The sequence below is a fragment of the Microcaecilia unicolor genome, chromosome 3 (genome assembly GCF_901765095.1).
Source record: "Microcaecilia unicolor chromosome 3, aMicUni1.1, whole genome shotgun sequence".
NCBI classification, from domain to species: domain Eukaryota; kingdom Metazoa; phylum Chordata; class Amphibia; order Gymnophiona; family Siphonopidae; genus Microcaecilia; species Microcaecilia unicolor.
This window is the reverse complement of record NC_044033.1, coordinates 229048544-229068802: the sequence shown is the minus strand read 5'-3', so window position 1 is coordinate 229068802 and position 20259 is coordinate 229048544. Positions and strand designations below refer to the sequence as shown.

General features: G+C 46.2%; 1 pseudogene; it reads left to right on the top strand.

Moving 5' to 3' along the window:
- Positions 1-20259, top strand: part of LOC115464427 — a 119469-nt pseudogene that overhangs the window by 50927 nt on the left and 48283 nt on the right.

Sequence of the window (20259 nt, the reverse complement as noted above, 5' to 3'; positions counted from 1 at the left end):
GCATCAAGTACTGACTCAACGTGGCCCAAAAGATGAATATCTGCGGCCCATTGTGATACAGCAGACATATTGCAATGTACTTGTCACGTCCCTCACCTGTTCGACGCTCCTCCCGACTAGGTCATCCCGCAGTTCCATCTAAAAGGGACAAGGATCAGTCTTAGGAAGGTCTGTTTCTATTTCCTATTTCTGGCAGCCTCATCTTGGTTGGATCAATGGCCGCAGCCATCTTGGATAGCTCAAGAGTTGTAGCCATCTTGGATAGCTCAAGGGGTACAGCCATCTTGGATAGATCATCTCCTAGGAAGCCATCTTGGAGTTACGAGGACAGGAAGGAAGCCCATATTTGGTCCTTTGAGATCTCCTGTGGGGGCAGCCATTTTGGATTCAGCTGAGGATGGTTGACTCTGATTGCCTTACTATTTAAAGCCTTGCCTTCAATCCTTCTGTGCTTCGGCTTCTATTCAGTTCCTGGGTAGTTGCAGTGCAGTTGGACCTTCTTGTATTTGTTCCTGATCTTTGACCTTTGCCTGATTTGGACTCTGCTTGTTTGCTGCCTGCCCTGACTTTGGACCGAATCCTGACCATTGCTTGATTGCTGCCTGCCCTGACTTCGGACCGAATCCTGACCATTGCTTGTTTGTTGCCTGCCCTGACCGCGGACCAGATCCTGACTACCTCCTTCTGGGTATCTGTTTTCCACACGTGTCTTTCCTGGACAACAACCCCACGTGGTTCCAGAAGACCTGTAGACCACCCGCACCTGGAGGCTCAACTTCCAGGGAACAGCTTGCATCTCCATATCAGATCATGGCTGCCACAATGATATAAGTGCTCATTAGATTCTAAGTGACTTAAATCATATTACTAGTTTTCTTACTTATAATCATATATTTTTCATCATATATATAATAATATATCATTGTTGATATTTCAATCTGTTAACACTATTCACATCATTATTATTGGAGTCAGTGAAGGGTTGCTGCCCATCTGGGTCTCTACATCTAATGGTTGTAACATACTGTGCTTGTTTTCTGCACAATGCTGTTTTTTTTGTATTTATACTCAGTTTGTACATCACATTGTCTTTATTCTACTGCCTCAGAAAAGATCACTGGCCAAATTTCTCAACATTTATTTATTTACTAGTAAAAAAAGGCCCGTTGCTGAAAGAAATGAAACGGGCGCTAGCAAGGTTGTCCTCTAATGGCAATTATGTTTTTAAGGGAACTGTTAGGAGAGAGTATGTGTGAGAGAGTGAATGAGTATGTGTCAGAGAGTGAGTATGTGTGTGAGAGAGAGAGAGAGTGTGTGATTGAGAGAGAGAGACAGAATGTGTGAGTGAGAGAGTGTAGTGTGTGTCCCATTTGCACCAATTATGCTCTGTCCCCTGCATTCATCCATATGCTGCAAACGCCCTCTGTGCTCTGCCCCCTCCATCCATCCATGTGTAGCATCTCTCCCCTGCCCCCTCCATCCATCGTGGTGCAGCAATTCTCCTCTGTCCCTTGCCCTCCCCCCCTACATATGCATCAACTCTGCATTCTCCCCTGGCCTCTCCTCCATCCCCCTTTATCCAGGGCCCCCCTCCCTCCATCTCTCTCCCCTCTGAGTTCCAGGCCCCCTCCCCACCTCTCTGTGTGCCCTCCGAGTTCCAGGACCCCCTCCCTTCCCTCCGAGTTCCATGCCCCCCATTCTCATTTGAGTTCCACACTCCCGCGCCTCCCTCCCCTTCGAGTTCCAGGATGACCCCCCTCCCCTTTGAGTTCCAGGACAACCCCCTCCCCTTCGAGTTCCAGGACACCCCCTCCCTCCCTACGAGGTCTACGCCTCTCTCTCCTTCGACTTCCACGCCTCCCTCCCTCTCTCTCTCTGCCCTCCAAGCACGACCTGTCCTCCCGCAGCCCATTGCCTTCCTAAGTGCTGGCTGTATTTTAAAAATTCTTACCTTGGGGTGCGGCGTCCACAGTGAAGGTGAGTGACGCTTCAGACTGCCTTTGCATGTGTCTCAGTTCTGCCTCTGGTCCCGCCCTCATGTCAAGGGCGGGACCAGAGGCAGAGCTGAGACACATGCGAAGGCAGTCTGAAGTGCCGCTCACCTTCACTGTGGACGCTGCACCCCAAGGTAAGAATTTTTAAAATACAGCCAGCACTTAGGAAGGCGAGGGGCTGCGGGAGGACAGGTCATGCTTGGAGGGCAGAGAGAGGGAGGGAGGTGCGGGGGCTGGCAACTATACAGAGTTCCCTCTAGGGTGGGGCGATTACGAACCCTGCCTTTATGAAGGAATTCACTCAAGGCTGTGTACAGTAAGAATAGATCAAACATGAGCAATAGGCAATCACAGCAGTAAAAATATTCCAATAACAATACAAAGTATGGCATTGTATACTGCTTACAATGTCAACACAATACGTAATAGAATATTTTAATTGATAGTGAAGGGTAAAGCAAAGATAGCAAGAAAGTAAGAAGAGTTAGAAAGTAAGGTGACTGATTTAAAGAAAGTTGCATGTCTGTTGAGAATATTATATACCTTTGATGTTACATGACTATCACTATCATATCCCTTAATGTTAAGGGTTTTAACAATCCTATGAAGAGGAAAAAAATATTGAACTCCTTGACCAAGCATTCTCCAGCTATTGTCTTTTTCCAAGAGACACATTTGTCAGAGTATGAATCTGCCAAATTAAAAACTAATTGGTCTCTCCCGCCGCTTTTTTCTGCAGCTGATGATAAAAAAGTGGTATTTTGCCATCATTATCAGTGACTTTAGGGCCTGTACCAAGAGTGCTCAGTTTCTTCAAAAGTGGTTTATTGGGAACCATGTCAAAGACTCTGATAAAATCTAAGTAAACCACATCCAGCGCTCTCCTCCAATCAATATCTGGTCACCCAGTCAAAGAAATTTATCAGATTTGTCTAACAAGGCCTAAAGTCATGCTACTTGGGATCCTGCAATCCATTGGATTCCAGACATCTCACTATCTTTTGTTTAGCAGTGTCCCTATTATTACAGTCATCACAGAGAACAGACTAACCAGCCTATAGTTCCCAACTTCTTCCTTACTTCCTATCTGGTCAGAGAGGGGAGCCATGAGAAAGTTTGTAAGTTCCTTCAATATCTTTGGATGTATCCCACCTAGCTTTGTGGTTTTGTCTACTTTTAGCTTAACTAGTTCCTCGTAAACAGTCTTCTGAAAATTGCTGGAGGTCTAACTCACTTCCATTCCTATTTATGTTTGTTTTCTGCAATCCTGGTTCCCCCTAGTCCTTCATCTATGAACACAGAACATAAATATTTGTTAAGCAGTTCCACATCTCCTGATCAATTTCTACATATTCCTCCTCTTCACTCTTTTGAGTCTCACAGTGGCACTTTTGTACCTCCTCCTGTCACTAACATATCTAAAATTAAAAAAAAATATATTGTATCCCCTTTTTACTATACTGGCTATTTTTTCTTCCATTTACATCTTTTTCTGACTACTATCCCAGCTTCTCTTAGCTTTCCAGATATTGTTGCTTGTCTTCCTCATTCTTGTAGTTTATGAAGGTCAACCTCTTTCCTTATCTATTGAACAACTTTTTTTGAAGAAATGGAACTTACTTTGATTGACTTTACCAACAAAAAGATTAGTTACCCTTAAAATACCTCCTTTCATTTTTGCCTACTGCTGTTCTGCTTTCCTCATATGTTTCTGTCCAGTCAATGACTTCTTCAGATATTCCACTGTCTTGACAATGTTAATCTTCCTGAAGCCTAGGACCCTCACTTTTGAATGAATCATCTCCATATATATCCTAATATTGAACCACACAATCTGGTGATAATGGATGCCAGATGATCACCAACTATAGCATCAGAAATATTCTCCCCGTTCATAAGCACCAGGTCCAGTATGGCCCCTTTCCATGTGGGTTCTATTATTGGTAAGAACAGCTCTAACTGTAGAGAATCCAGGATCTCCCACAACTGGATTTCCCAATCAATATTCAGCATATTGACATCACCTATCAGTAGAACTTCTTCTTTCATAGAAATATTCTGAATGTTTTTAATTAAGTTTGTCCATTTCTGCCTGTGAAGGAGGTCTGAATATCATATAAATATAAATATATGCTCCATTCCCTCCTTCCAGATTAACTTATGGTGCCTATTCCTTAGCATGTAAGTTTTTAATTTGATACATATACTGTAGCTCCATTCTTCTTCCCTTTCTACTTATTCAGTCCTTCCTGATGAAATTATAGCCAGGTATAACTATATCTCAGTCATAGTTCTCTATGAACCACAGATTCAAGACCACTGCCTCTTCCTTCACAACCACTAGATCCAGAACCTTATTTCCCATACTATGGGCATTAGTATGCATGGCTTTCCAGATATTTTCTGGGTTTTCCCATTTTTCTGTAGAGGTATTTAATGTTTTACTTACCTGATGGTTTTGTTCACCTATCCCCAGTGATCCTAGTTTAAATCTTTCTTCAGTAGATTAGACAGTCTGTTGTAGAAGACACTTCACCCCTTCTTTGATAGGTGGATGCCATCTCTGCTCAGCAGCTCTTGGAAAATCATCACATGGTCCAGGAAAGTGAAAGTCTAGATGACACCATCAGTGTAACCGTGCATTCATCTAGAGGATGCAAGCCTCTCTGTGTTGGCCTATCCTCCTCACAAAGGTTTGATAAGAACCATCCATGCACCTATCTGCTTCGTCCTCCCTCCTTGACAGATGAAGTTACCTTTAAATATATATCTTCTACATCTTTTATTTTTTGATTTAGTATGCCTTTTAACATATTTGGTTTACGTGTTTTATATATTTTTATATATGATTCTGTATTTTACAAGATATGTTTATCAAATCTTTTTTTATTGTAGACTCTTGAAGCAGGCACGACTGTCCTGAAAACGGTGCCATGTCTTTGGTGTTTTGGGAAGTGATTATTACCATAAAGTGGGGCTAATCTAGTTACTCTTTTCCCCATAACAGATCCCTATTTATCTTTTTCCATACCAGCAGAGTTGTGTAAGTAAAGTGGTTATCTATTCCCTTTACTATGCTTCTCAAATGATTTTGTCAAATTACATCCCTAATAGGGTTCCTCCAAACTCATCTTCTTCCAGCTGTACCCATTGCTATTGCTAGTTAGCCCCCCACCCCCAAATCAAAGAACACTCTCATCTGGTCTGCTATGCAGTATTTATTTCAAAACAGGGGACCCCCCCCACTCCTCTTTGCTCTTTCCCCAGATATAACACTTCCCTTGCTACTCATGTGGTCTCCAGTTCCAAATGAAATAAAAAATCTGTTTCTGCTATTTCATAAAGAATTTATCTGACAGCCTCTCACTGGTAGAGTAATAAACAAGTTCAAGATTCTTGGAGGCTCCCTCGATCCCATCTATTGAGGTCATGACCAATGATCTTCATGATGAGCTCATAATTAATTTTCTCTAGCTGCCTGCAATCCTTGGTTACATAAAAACTCAAATATTTGATGGGGGACTGCACCTGTATAAAAGGAAATAACTCCTTCGAATCCCATTCATACTCTTCATTCAAGATTGCCTTCGAAGCTTCCATTTTATCCCAAGTTATTCTGTATATCTCTTGATCTCATCCATAAGAACATGCAATGTTAGTCATGGATTGGATTGCTAATGATAAAGATGATATCATCTGCAAAGTGTTTAATCTTAAAATCACGGCCTGCCTCCTGAAATTCCAGAATGTCCCCATTAGCTTTCACATAAGATGTTAATTGCTCAATGGTCAATGAGAAAAACAAGGGTGAGAGTAGACAACCCTGCCAAGCCTACAGCTTTCTGTATGACCCCCATTAATCCTAATCTGTGCCTTCAGTTTCAGACAAAGGGCCCATATGCCATTGAAACATCTACCCAATTTGCACTTTCTGGAGGACTCAGAACTGGAACCCCCACCCCACTCTATCAAATACTTTCTTAGCGTCGACTGCCAAAAGCATGACTGGGTAGCCACCTCTCAAATCCTTCTAGATCAGGTTCAGTACCTTACGAATGTTGTCACCTACCTGCCTTTGGGGAATAAATCTACATAGATTAGCCCTTCAATAACTGACTTCAACCTATCTGCCAATACCCTTGCACAAAGCTTGGCATCGAGATTAATAAGAGATATGGATCTGCATGCACTGGGATTTTTTTCCTGTCTTCGGCAGGACCATTATTCCCATGGACTCTTGCATGCAGCCACTCTGCAAAATGTCATTGAATACTCTGATAGGTTTGTGTCACATCTGTGGCCGTGACCACCCTCAGACTTACCTTATTCCTGTGGGTCAGCTTCCTAGCTGGCTCCTGTTTCTTCTGTCTGTCCTTTCTGAGCTAGCTCTGGCTCCCTGTGCTGGCTGCATCCAGCAGCAGGGCACTGATTGCTTCACTATACTGCACCTATGGGTGTTGCCTGGGTAAGCTCTTTCTCTATGTGCTGGCTGCTTCCAGCATGACTCTAATTGCTTCACTACACTACACCTGGGTGTGGGAAGCCTCTCTGTGTTTCACTGTGCTTTCTGCCTGCTCCTTGGTTTATGCCTGAACAGCCTCCTTAGTTACTTAGAGATTGCTGCAGCTGCGCCTCTGGTGTTGAAGGGCTTTATTAAGCACTTAGAGACTGCAGCCTTTGCATCGTCTAAGGTCCCTGGTATGTTAGAGTGCTCTGTGCACTGCTACATTGTCCAGTTCAGTGTGAATTCCTAGTGTATGACTAGTTAGCTTGGGCACAGCTTAGCTTGTTAGCCTGTGTACAGCTTTACTAGTTCTCCTGTGTTTGCTTAGTGTGAGTTCCTAGTGTATGACTGGTTAGCTTGGGCATAGCTTTCCTGTTAGCTTGTGTACAGCTTCTAGTCTTCCTGTGTTTAGCTTTCTGGTTTTCCCGTGTGTGTTTTCTTTTGTTTCTGGAGCTTCAGCCCTAGTTCTGTCTGTTGCCAGTACTCCTTGTTACTGGAGCTCCAGCCACAGTCTTGCTCCTTGACCTGACCACTGCCTGTACCCAGATATTCTCTGCTTGCTCCTTGACCTGACCATTGCCTGAATCTGACTACTGTCTGCCCGCTGTCTGTCCTGCCTACTGCCTGGACCCGGATATGCTCTGCCTGCGGTCAGTCCTGACTATTGCTGGAACCCGGACATTCCCTGCCTGTTCTGCCTTGCTTTCGCCTAGGTGCCTGGGGGCACTTCTGTATCCTGACTCCTGTTGTTCCTGCCTGCTAGTTCCAGTTCCGTTTCTCCTGTAAGCCCTGCCGGCCGCCCGAAACCTGAGGGCTCAACCCTCGGGGAACGGTGGCTGAGCGTAGGTGAAGCCTAGGTCCAGTGTGTTCCTGTCCAGCAGGTTCCGGTCCCGTGGGTTCCAGTCCAGCGGGCTCCACTCCAGTGCGCTCCCCGTCCGGTGCGTTCCAGTCCTGTGTATTCCTGTGCAGAACTCCAGTCCGGGGTTCCAGTCCAGTCTTGCCTTGTCTCTACCTTGAAGGTGACCTTGCCCTGCCACTGCCGCTCCACGGTAGTGGCCCAAAGACTCACAAACCCAGTGCTCCCAGGGAAGAAGCCTGACAGTTTGGGTATCAGGCTAGCACTTAAAATCTTGTAGATCTTACCATGTAGCCACTAAGGCCTGGAGTTTTGCCCATATTCAGAGTTTGGATAGACTTCCTTACCTCCTCTTCAGAAATCATCCTATCCAACTTCCTCTACTCCCTCATTGAGTGATTGTAATGGATACTTCTCCAGAAAATCAGCAACCTGCTATTCTCTCATATACACTTCACTCTGATACAAAGTTTCATAAAACCTCTTAAATGCTTGTTTAATCTTCTCATTTTAATGTACCATATCCCCACCACTACCACCATCTTTAATTGTAAAATATTTTGTTGGCCTATTTTAACTTTTAATTTGTGAGCTAACAGCCTCCCTCCTTTATTCCTCTATTCATAATATAAATATTTAAACCTCTCTAGATGAAAAGCAGTTTCTAGATTCTGTAATCTCCCTAGTTCACACCTTAATCCCCCCAACTCAAATGTATGTATAAGTTTTTAAAAAGTGCTCATTTCAGCCAGGGCTGTACACAGGGGATTAAGAGAGTTATTGTCCGTAATTACATGTAATTTAATTTCTGCTTCTAAAATGAAACCAAGTAAAATTGTGGCCTCATTACTTTGTTGCACTGGTGTCACCACAGGTGGCCTAGGTGGGCAAGGGTCCATCCACTCTGTCTCAGCACACCCCGTAGCAATGCACCTTTTCTCTGGCTGGCAAGGATCCCCAAGCCCCGCCAGCTGAAGGCTTCCTCCTGCAGCAGACAGAACTCCTAGAAAGTTCAGCAGTCAGTGCCAATGTCCCTGGGCCACGGCTGACATACTGAGCGTACTCAGTTTTCTCAAATGCGCAAAAACTAAGTATTCACAGTTTGCTGGCAGCAGCAGTGATGGCTCAAGGACAGTGCAGCTGATAGCCCATCTTGGTAGGAGCTCTGACTATTGGAGGAGCAGGTCTTCAACTGGGGGATGAGGGGAAGGAAAGCAGAGAGAACATTTTGTGCCCATCCACTTTGTGCTGAGGCCCATTCAAAACTGGCCGTCTGGCTGTGCTACTGGTATAGGGGAAAGTAACTGATCACAGTGGGAAAATCTGTCTGAACTGGTTTCGGTATTTTGGACCTGATACTTCCACATTTCTCCTGGTGATCAGGATTTCTGGGCCTGTTCACCATCAGCAGCAGAAAGAAAAATCACCATCACTTTTATTTTCACTATCAAAATGAATCTCTAATATTCTGACACATAGATGTTATTTTCCTTCAGGTCTGGGCACTACTCTTTCAATCTCTATGAATGACTATCAGGACAGAGGGATAATGATACTGTGTGAATCGGCAGAATGGTATCCAGAGCCTGAAGTGACTTGGAGAGAAGAAGCTGGACAGAGTCTGGTACCAGCATCTGAAACAGAATTACAAAGGCAGAATGGTCTGTTCAACGTCAAAACTTCCCTACTTATGAGAACAAATCAGTATGACAAGATTACCTGTCATATTGGAAACACTGTAATGAAGCAAGAGAGAGAATCAGCGATTTCTATAGCAGGTCAGTCACAGTCACAAAAATAAGCTTCAGTAACATAAAGTGTTCATATGATTGAGATCTAATTTATATCATGAGTAGAGGAGTGTGGTAGCCGTGTTAGTCCACTTTTAAAGGTAATCAATAGAAATAAAACAAAATAAAACATGGAAAAGAAAATAAGATGATACCTTTTTTATTGGACATAATACATCCTTTGACAGCTAATCAAGAAATGTATTAAGTTATGTCCAATAAAAAAGGTATCATCTTATTTTCTTTTCCATGTTTTATTTTGTTTTATTTCTATTGATTACATTTATATCATGAAACTGGCAGCACCTCCTAGAATCAGATCCAAAGAAGGTTGTTACCATCTTCCTTTATTTGGTTCCTCTGGTATATTTCCATTTTCAAATTAAGAATGCTCAAATATGGATTTTGATATTCTATTTAAATTTCATATCACCTGGTTTCATTTGTTTTTCAGGAATATTTTTCCAGCGGGTCTCCCGTTGGATGATCTCTCTCTCCATCCTTCTGGTGTCTGTGATAATCCCGTTGTGGTTCAATGGTTGTGTTGGTTATTTTACCACTTGATGAAAGAAAGACATGAGAAAGGTAAAATCTCTCCCCATCCCCATATTCTAGCAGTGTCTCAAGAGATTTACAGGAGGAGAGAGGAGGAAACAATTGGAGTAGATGGATGGGAGGTCTTCCTGGCATGGGCAAGGTTTGGGGAGTGAGGAGGGCATTGTCCCTCCCAATCAAGCTGTTTTTATCTGGGTTGTTGTGAATGGCTCCATAGGCACCATTTATAAGAGTCATGGGGAAGCAAAGCATCCCCAACCCCAACTGCTAGCTTACCCTTCCTTGCTCTGCTTGCTCTCCTGCCCGAGTCCTTGGCAGTAACACCAATAGGAACTGCCAGCTTCTCTTCCCTTCCCTGCCGCTGTCTGCCCGACTAGGTGAGCATAAATGAAATGAATCCATGTGCAGGGCCAGAGCCCTGTGCACGCCATTGCCAGTCTCCCTCCTCCTCCTCCCTTCCCATGATGTAACTTCCTGTTATGGGGAAGGAATAGGAGGAGGAGCGAGACCAGCAGCAGGATGCCCAGGGCTCTGGCCCTGCATGTGGGTTCTTTTTGTTTGTGTTCACCCATTCTACTACTACTACTTAACATTTCTAAAGCGCTACTAGGGTTACGCAGCGCTGTACAATTTAACATAGAAGGACAGTCCCTGCTCAAAGAGCTTACAATCTAAAGGACATTCGGGCAAACAGCAGCAGGGAAGGGAAGCTGGCTGTTCCTATTTGGTGTTGCTGCTGTAGATTCGGGCAGGCAGCAGCCTAGAAGGAGGTGTGAACAAATGAGTTATGTGGGTGGGGGGAGGGAGAGAATGAGATGAAGCAATTGTGGGATAAGAGGGGGGGAGAGAGAGAAAGGGGTTGGAGTGATGGTGGGGTAAGGGGTGGTCAATACTGCATGGTGAGGGATATGGAAAGAGAGAGACAGGACTATTGGAGGGGGATAGATAGGCAATGCTGGATGGAGGGAGCGGAGAAATAGAAGGGGCAATAGTGGATGCTGGAGGATGAGGGATAGAAGGGTGATGTTATATGGGGAAGAAAGAGAGAGAAGCTATGGGTACTGAGAGAGACAGAGGGACAATTTTGAATTGGAGGAAGAAATAGGCAATGTTACATGGTAGGGGATGAGAGAAACAGGGTTAATGTTCATGTTCAGTTGGGGCAAAAGAGAGAGATGCAGAGGAGATCCTGGATGGCCAGGGAGAGAGAGAGAGGAGATTTTGGGTGGGGCTGGGACTGGGGCAGGGGCGGGGGAGCAGAAAGAGAGGGCAGATTCTATATGGCAGGCAAGCAGACAGAAAAACAGAAGATTCTGGATAGAGGAAGAGAGAGGAGATGCTGCATGGCTGAGGAGGAGAAGAGATACTGGTTGTAGGGATGGGAGAAGAGAGGCTGCATGGGCTGGGGTGGGGGGAGGAGATGACACATGACGGGGGGAGAGTGAAAGATGCCACAGGACTGGAGAGAGGGAAAGAGACATAGAGGAGATGCTACATAGATTGCAGAAAACAGAGAGAGAGAGCCACAGACAGGAGATGTTATATGGCTGGAGGGGAGGGGAAACAGTTGGTGACAGATTGGGGAATTAGAGAAGCAAAAAGGGAGGACCTGAGTGAGGGAAAGAGATGAAAAGCCGTAGGAAGATGCAGAAAAAAAATGGGGGGGGAGGGGTCAAGACTGGATACTAAGAATAAATTAGATCTGAGTGGACAGAGGCACAGCAAAACAGAAGAAAGCTGAATGGAAAATATAAATGTCAGAGATGGATGTAGTACAACAGGTGAGGAAGATCACAAAGAAAGAGAAAAAAATGACAAATGAAAGACCCTTGAATGAGTTATGAGAGACAGAAAAAACTGACCAAAGACTGCGACCTACAATTAGAAACATTAACCGCCTTATTTTCGAAAGTGATGGGCGCCCATATTTCGACCCCCAAATTGGGAGATGGGCGCCTATCTCGCAAAGGCGCCCAAATCAGTATAACCGAAAGCTGATTTTGGGCGCCTTCAACTGCACTCCGTCGCGGAAATGGCCAAAGTTGACGGGGGCGTGTTGGAGGCGTGGTGAAGGCGGGACTGGGGCGTGGTTATCAGCCGAGGAGAGATGGGCGCCTTCGGCCGATAATCAAAAAAAAATAGGCGTTTTTAGCGGGAATTTAGGTCACTTTTTTTTTACCCTTTTTTTTCACGAACAAGTCCCAAAAAAGTGCCCTAAGTGACCAAGATGACCACCGGAGGGAATCGGGGGGACCTCCCCTAACTCCCCCCAGTGGTCACTAACCCACTCCCACCACAAATAAAGACCTTTAAAAACTTTTTCCCAGCCTGTATGCCAGCCTCAAATGTCATACCCATCTCCATCACAGCAGTATGTAGGTCCCTGGAGCAGTTGTTAGTGGGTGCAGTGGACTTCCTGCAGGTGGACCCAGGCCCATCCCCCCCCCCACCTCTTACACTTGTGCTGGTAAATGGGAGCGCTCCAAACTGCCCCCAAAACCCACTGTACCCACATCTGGGTGCCCCCACATCTGGGTGCCCCCCTTCAGCCATAAGTGGTATGGTAATGGTGTACAGTTGTGGGCAGTGGGTTTTTTTTTGGAGGGGGGGATTTGAGGGGCTCAGCACCCAAGGGAAGGGAGCTATGGACTTGGGAGGTATTTTACTTTTTTGTTTTTAATTGTTACAAGTGCCCCCTAGGGTGCCTGGTTGGTGTCCTGACATGTGAGGGGGACCAGTGCACTACGAATCCTGGCCCCTCCCACGACCAAATGCCTTGGATTTGTTCGTTTTTGAGCTGGATGCCTTCGGTTTCCATTATCGCTGAAAAACGGTATCGCCCAGCTCAAATCAGCACAAATCCGATGCATTTGCCCGGCACAAACCGTATTATCAAAAAAAAAGATGGACGCCCATCTTTTTCGAAAATACGGTCTGTCCCATCCCTTCACTTACCCCTCCTCGGAGATAGACGTCCATGGAGATGGGCGTTCGCGTTCGATTATGTCCCTCTAAGTGAACAGACAACAAAGGTAGAAAAAATAATTTTATTTTTAAATTTAGAGCGAAATAATGCAGAATGTAGTTTATATGAAAGTTAATATATAAAAATAAAGTGATTCCTTTTTACTGGACTAAATACATTTTTTGACTAACTTTTAGAGGCCAAAATCTAAATTCCTCAGGTAAGTAAATTATCCTGACCTGAGAAAGGAGGTTTTGGCCTCTGAAAGCTAATCAAAAAATGTACTAAACTAGTCCATTAAAAAGGTATCATCTTATTTTCCCTTTTATTTTTATTTTTATGTATTAATTTTTAATTTCATGAGTGGAATGTGTTCATTTTTGTATACATCTGCTGTCTTTATATTTTGCACAGTAGATAAAAAAATACATTACTGTTTCTAGCTCTCTGGTGTTATATGGTACGCAGAGTCCAGTTTAATTTTTGTCTACATATTTCTATCTTTAGCTTGTGGGTACTTATCCCATGCTTGGTGAGGGTCTGTCTGTGTGAAAGAGGCCAGTTATTCTGTTAGCACTGAATGTCTGTGTAGAAATCGATCTGTAGTAATCCAGTTTGTTTAGTAGGTATATTAATGTTCTTGTTTCCACTGATATGTTTACAGCCTTACCTTTTCCTTGATAGGCCTTTGTTATGTGACTCATGGAAGTAAGTGCTATGATGGTACCGTAGATTTGGTTTATAGGTCCTGAGTGACTTTAAAGTTTTGTATTACTTTACAATATGCCTAGTACTAGATTTTGGATTTGGATTTAGCTCACGTTAGTGTGAGTTACATTCAGGTACATTAACAGGCTTATTTTCGAAAGAGAAGGGCGCCTGTCTTTCGACACAAATCGGGAGATGGGCGTCCTTCTCCCAGAGTCACCCAAATCAGCATAATCGAAAGCCAATTTTGGGCGTCCTTAACTGCTTTCCGTCGCAGGGATGACCAAGTTCACGGGGGCATGTCGGAAGCATAGTGAAGGCGGGACTGGGGCGTGCTTAACACATGGGTGTCCTCAGCCGATAATGGAAAAAAGAAGGGCGTCCCTGACGAACACTTGGACGACTTTACTTGGTCCTTTTTTTTTTTTACAACCAAGCCACAAAAATGTGCCCCAAATGACCAGATGACCACTGGAGGGAATCAGAGATGACCTCCCCTTACTCCCCCAGTGGTCACTAACCCCCTCCCACCCTAAAAAAAATTTTAAAATATTTTTTCCAGCCTGTATGCCAGCCTTAAATATCATACCCAGCTCCATGACAGCAGTATGCAGGTCCCTGGAGCAGTTTTAGTGGGTGCTGCAGTGCACTTCAGGCAGGCAGACCCAGGCCAATCCCTCCCTACCTGTTACACTTGTGGTGGTAAATGTGAGCCCTCCAAAACCCACTGTACCCACATCTAGGGTACATCCCTAAGGGCTATGGTAGTGGTGTACTGTTGTGGGGAGTGGGTTTTGGGGGGCTCAGCACACAAGGTAAGGGAGCTATGCACCTGGGAGCTTTTTCTGAAGTCCACTGCAGTGCCCCCTAGGGTTCCCGGTTGGTGTCCTGGCATATCAGGGGGACCAGTGCACTACGAGTGCTGGCTCCTCCCATGACCAAATGGCTTGGATTTGGTCATTTCTGAGATGGGCGTCCTCAGTTTCCATTATAGGCGAAAATCGGGGATGACCATCTCTAAGGACGACCACCCCTAAGTCGACCTAAATGTTGAGATTTGGGCGTCCCCGACCGTATTATCGAAACAAAAGATGGACACCCATCTTGTTTCAATAATACGGGTTTCCCCGCCCCTTTGCCGGGACGTCCTGCGAGGTTGTCCTCAGGAAAACTTGGGTGCCCCGTTCGATTATGCCCCTCCACGTATTTTCTTGGAGGGTTTACAACTGGTTTGTACCTGAGACAATGGAGGGTTAAGTGACTTGTCCAAGATCTCAAGGAGCAGCAGTTGGATTTGAAGTCTGGTTCTCAGCCTGCTGCTCTAACCATTATGTGCGGCTAATATATGTTTGGTATCTCAACAATTAACTAAAGGGCAGCTGGTCTGAAACCTGGCATAGCATAGGGAAGGTGGGAAGTGCTGGGTAAAGAGGGAGGAAGGGAGAAAGAGCTGTGCTTTGGAGATGAGAATAGGGGAGGTACTGGTGTCAGGCCTAGGTAAGGGGGGACAGAGAAAGTGTGGTCTCCCTTTTGCTAATTCAAGTGAATGTGAAAGGGGGCATACTGAGAGAAATTTCTCATTGTTGGCTAATTTCAATTTTAAGAATAATAAATATAGATATATATACTGTCTTCCTAATCAGTTGATTTTTTTTTTAGAATAACCATAATGAATATGTATGAGATGTATGTATGCAAATAATATACTATTTAGATTTCAGGAAAACCTTTGACACGGTCCTGCATAGACAACTAAAAAATAAACTGAGTGCCCTCAGTATGGGCCCTAAAGTGACTGGGTTAGGAACTGGATGAGTAGAAGGCAAAGGTTTAAGGTAAAGGTTGAATAATCAGTATTAAAAAAACCCCAAGGTTTACCATAAAATAAGATTAAATTGAAGCTCATAGAAGAAATTAACAATATTTCAATCTCTGAAGAGCTGAGATGATTTCTCAGAAAATCCTAGTAATTTGTTCCCCAGTATTATCAATAGAAATCAAACAAAATAAAACATGGAAAAGAAAATAAGATGATACCTTTTTTCTCCGAGGACAAGCAGGCTGCTTGTTCTCACTGATGGGTGACGTCCACGGCACCCCCTCCAATCGGAATCTTCACTAGCAACGACGTTTGCTAGCCCTCGCGCGCCCATGCGCACCGCGCATGCGCAACCATCTTCCCGCCCGAACCGGCTCGTGTTCGTCAGTCTTCTTTTTGTCCGCGCTCGGGACGGTTGTGTTTTGCCGCCATTTCGTGCCCCTCAGGAGACCTCGCGCGTCTTTCGCGTCTTTTCTACTTTTTTCTGTGTTTAAAAAAAACAAAAAAAAAAACAAAGAGGATTCCCTATTTTCCCGTATTTCTAGCTTTTACCAGTGTAAGTATCCTTTCGCTTTCGGAAGCAGCCTTGTTGGCCGCCAGTACGGGTTTTTCTTCCCTTTTTTCTCGGTGCCTCTTGTCATCATCGCGAATTTTGATTTCGCCGGCGCGATTTTTCCGCCCATGTTATCGAAGCCTTCCAGCGGCTTCAAGAAGTGCACCCAGTGCGCCCGGGTAATCTCGCTCACTGATAGGCACGCTTCGTGTCTTCAGTGTCTGGGGGCTGGGCACCGCCCGCAGGCCTGTAGTCTTTGTGCTCTTTTGCAGAAGAGGACTCGGGTAGCGAGATTAGCCCAGTGGAACGTTCTGTTCTCCGGCGCTTCGACGGCAACAGCATCTCGGGATTCGTCGAGTGCATCGGCATCGACAAATTCTCCCGCCGGCAGCCTTCAGCATCTACCTCATCAGGTAGACGTTTTTATGGGGGAAGGAGGACTGTTCCCTACTCTTCTGGTAAGCGTAGGTACAATCCTCCCTCTCGACAGCCTGCGGCCCAGGCTAAGCCCCAGTGCGCTCGCTCTCGTCAGCAGCGTGCGCCTCAGCAAGGCCCCACAGCTCCCCAGCAAAAGCAGGGGGTGAGCTTTTGACTGGCTCCAGCAGAGCATAGCCGATATCAAAGTGTCCATGCCGGACGCTCTGCCGGTCGGGGGGAGGTTGAAAGTTTTTCACCAAAGGTGGCCTCTTATAACCTCCGACCGCTGTGTTCTTCAAATAGTCCGGCAAGGATACGCCCTCAATTTGGCCTCCATGCCTCCAAATTGCCCACCGGGAGCTCAGTCTTTCAGCTTCTAGCACAAGCAGGTACTTGCAGAGGAACTCTCCGCCCTTCTCAGCGCCAATGCAGTCGAGCCCGTGCCACCGGGGCACGAGGGGCTGGGATTCTATTCCAGGTACTTCCTTGTGGAAAAGAAAACAGGGGGGATGCATCCCATCCTAGACCTAAGGGCCCTGAACAAATATCTGGTCAAGGAAAAGTTCAGGATGCTTTCCCTGGGCACCCTTCTTCCCATGATTCAGGAAAAAGATTGGCTATGCTCTCTGGACTTAAAGGAGCTTACACACATATCCGATACTGCCAGCTCACAGACAGTATCTCTGATTTCCGTCTGGGAACACGTCACTTCCAGTACTGTGTGCTACCCTTTGGGCTCGCCACCACGCCCAGGGTGTTCACGAAGTGTCTGGCTGTGGTAGCAGCAGCGCTCCGCAGGCTGGGAGTGCACGTGTTCCCTTATCTCGACGATTGGCTGGTGAAGAACACATCCGAGGCAGGAGCTCTACAGTCCATGCAGATGACTATTCGACTCCTGGAGCTACTGGGGTTTGTGATAAATTACCCAAAGTCCCATCTTCTCTCAGTACAGAGACTCAAATTCATAGGAGCTCTGCTGGATTCTCAGACGGCTCGTGCCTATCTTCCAGGAGACAAGGGCCAACAATCTGTTGTCTCTCGTCTCCTGGCTGCGAGCGTCCCAGCAGATCACAGCTCGGCAGATGTTGAGATTGCTCGGCCACATGGCCTCCACAGTTCATGTGACTCCCATGGCTCGTCTTCGCATGCGATCTGCTCAATAGACCCTAGCTTTCCAGTGGTTTCAGGCTGCTGGGGATCTAGAGAACGTGATCCACCTGTCCACGAGTTTTCTCGAATCCCTGCACTGGTGGACGATTTGGTCCAATTTGACTCTGGGACGCCCTTTCCAAATTCCTCAGCTGCAAAAAGTGCTGACTACGGATGCGTCTCTCCTGGGGTGGGGAGCTCATGTCGATAGGTTCACACCCAGGGAAGCTGGTCCCTCCAGGAACGCGGTCTGCAGATCAATCTCCTGAAGTTACGAGCGGTCTGGAACGCTCTGAAGGCTTTCAGAGATCGGCTGTCCCACCAAATTATCCAAATTCAGACAGACAACCAGGTTGCCATGTATTACATCACCGGATCTTGCCCCTGTGTCAGGAGGCCGTCAGCATGTGGCTGTGGGCTCGTCGTTACGGCATGTTTCCCCAAGCCACGTATCTGGCAGGCGTAAACAACAGTCTGGCCAACAGGTTGAGCAGGATTATGCAACCTCACGAGTGGTCGCTCAACTCCAGAGTAGTGTGCTGGATCTTCCAAGTGTGGGGCATCCCCTTGGTAGATCTCTTCGCATCTCGAGCCAACCACAAGGTCCCTCAGTTCTGTTCCAGACTTCAGGCCCGCGGCCGACTGGCATCGGATGCCTTCCTCCTGGATTGGGGGGAGGGCCTTCTGTATGCTTATCCTCCCATACCTCTGGTGGGGAAGACTTTGTTGAAACTCAAGCAAGACTGAGGCACCATGATTCTGATTGCTCCTTTTTGGCCGCGTCAGATCTGGTTCCCTCTTCTTCTGGAGTTGTCCTCCGAAGAACCGTGGAGATTGGAGTGTTTTCTGACCCTCATCACCCAGAACGAAGGGGCGCTTCTGCATCCCAACCTCCGGTCTCTGGCTCTCACGGCCTGGATGTTGAGAGCGTAGACTTTGCCTCTTGGGTCTGTCGGAGGGTGTCTCCCGTGTCTTGCTTGCTTCCAGGAAAGATTCCACTAAGAGGAGTTACTTCTTTTTATGGAGGAGGTTTGCCATCTGGTGTGACAGCAAGGCCTTAGATCCTCGCTCTTGTCCTACACAGACCCTGCTTGACTACCTTCTGCACTTGTCTGAGTCTGGTCTCAAGACCAACTCTGTAAGGGTTCACCTTAGCGCAATCAGTGCATATCATTACTGTGTGGAAGGTAAGCCGATCTCGGGACAGCCTTTAGTTGTTCGCTTTATGAGAGGTTTGCTCTTGTCAAAGCCCCCCCATCAAACCTCCTACAGTGTCATGGGATCTCAATGTCGTTCTCACCCAGCTGATGAAACCTCCTTTTGAGTCACTGAATTCATGCCATCTGAAGTACTTGACCTGGAAGGTCATTTTCTTGGTGGCAGTAACTTCAGCTCGTAGAGTCAGTGAGCTTCAGGCCCTGGTAGCCCATGCTCCCTACACCAAATTTATATCATAATAGAGTAGTCCTCTGCACTCACCCTAAGTTCTTGCCAAAGGTGGTGTCGGAGTTCCATCTGAACAGTCAATTGTCTTGCCAACATTCTTTCCCCGTCCTCATTCCTGCCCTGCTGAACGTCAGCTGCACACATTGGACTGCAAAAGAGCATTGGCCTTCTATCTGGAGCGGACACAGCCCAACAGACAGTCCGCCCAATTGTTTGTTTCTTTCGATCCCAACAGGAGGGGAGTGGCTGTAGGAAAACGCACCATATCCAATTGGCTAGCAGATTGCATTTCCTTCACTTACGCCCAGGCTGGGCTGGCTCTTGAGGGTCATGTCACGGCTCACAATGTTAGAGCCATGGCAGCGTCAGTGGCCCACTTGAAGTCAGCCACTATTGAAGAGATCTGCAAAGCTGCGACGTGGTCATCTGTCCACAATTTCACATCTCATTACTGCCTGCAGCACGATACCCGACACGACAGTCGGTTCGGGCAGTCGGTGCTTCAGAATCTGTTTGGGGTTTAGAATCCAACTCCACCCCCCTAGGCCCATTTTTTATTCTGTTCCAGGCTACATTCTCAGTTAGTTGGATAAGTTGTTAGGTCAATCTCAGTTATGTCCTCGCCGTTGCGAGGCCCAATTGACCATGTTTGTTGTTTGAGTGAGCCTGGGGGCTAGGGATACCCCATCAGTGAGAACAAGCAGCCTGCTTGTCCTCGGAGAAAGCGAATGCTACATACCTGTAGAAGGTATTCTTCGAGGACAGCAGGCTGATTGTTCTCACAAACCTGCCCGCCTCCCCTTTGGAGTTGTCTTCCCTTGTCTCTGTCTTGCTATATACGGGACTGACGAACACGAGCCGGTTCGGACGGGAAGACGGTCGCGCATGCGCGGTGCGCATGGGCGCGCGAGGGCTAGCAAACGTCATTGCTAGTGAAGATTCCGATTGGAGGGGGTGCCGTGGACGTCACCCATCAGTGAGAACAATCAGCCTGCTGTCCTCGGAAAATACCTTCTACAGGTATGTAGCATTCGCTTTATTGGGCATAACTTAATACATTTCTTGATTAGCTTTCGAAGGTTGCCCTTCGTCAGATCGGAAATAAGCAAATGTGCTAGCTGACAGTGTATATAAGTGAAAACATTCAAGCATTACTATGACAGTCTGACAGGGTGGGAGGATGGGGGTGGGTAGGAGGTATGCATGGGGACATCAAAGCATATCATTAATATTCTAACAGGATGGGTGTTAAAAACCCACCTCCTTTTCTACTGGATCTTGGTTGAGAGAATGCCTGATAGTTAAGAGAACACAATTGATATATTTATTTGGATTTTGCTTGCACCTTTTCAGTAGTAGCTCAAGGTGAGTTACATTCAGATACACTGGGTACTTCCCTGTCCCTGAAGGGCTCACAATCTAAGTTTGCACCTGAGGCAATGGAGGGTTTAGTGACTTGCCCAAGATCACAAGGAGCAGCAGTGGGATTTGAGCCAGCCACCT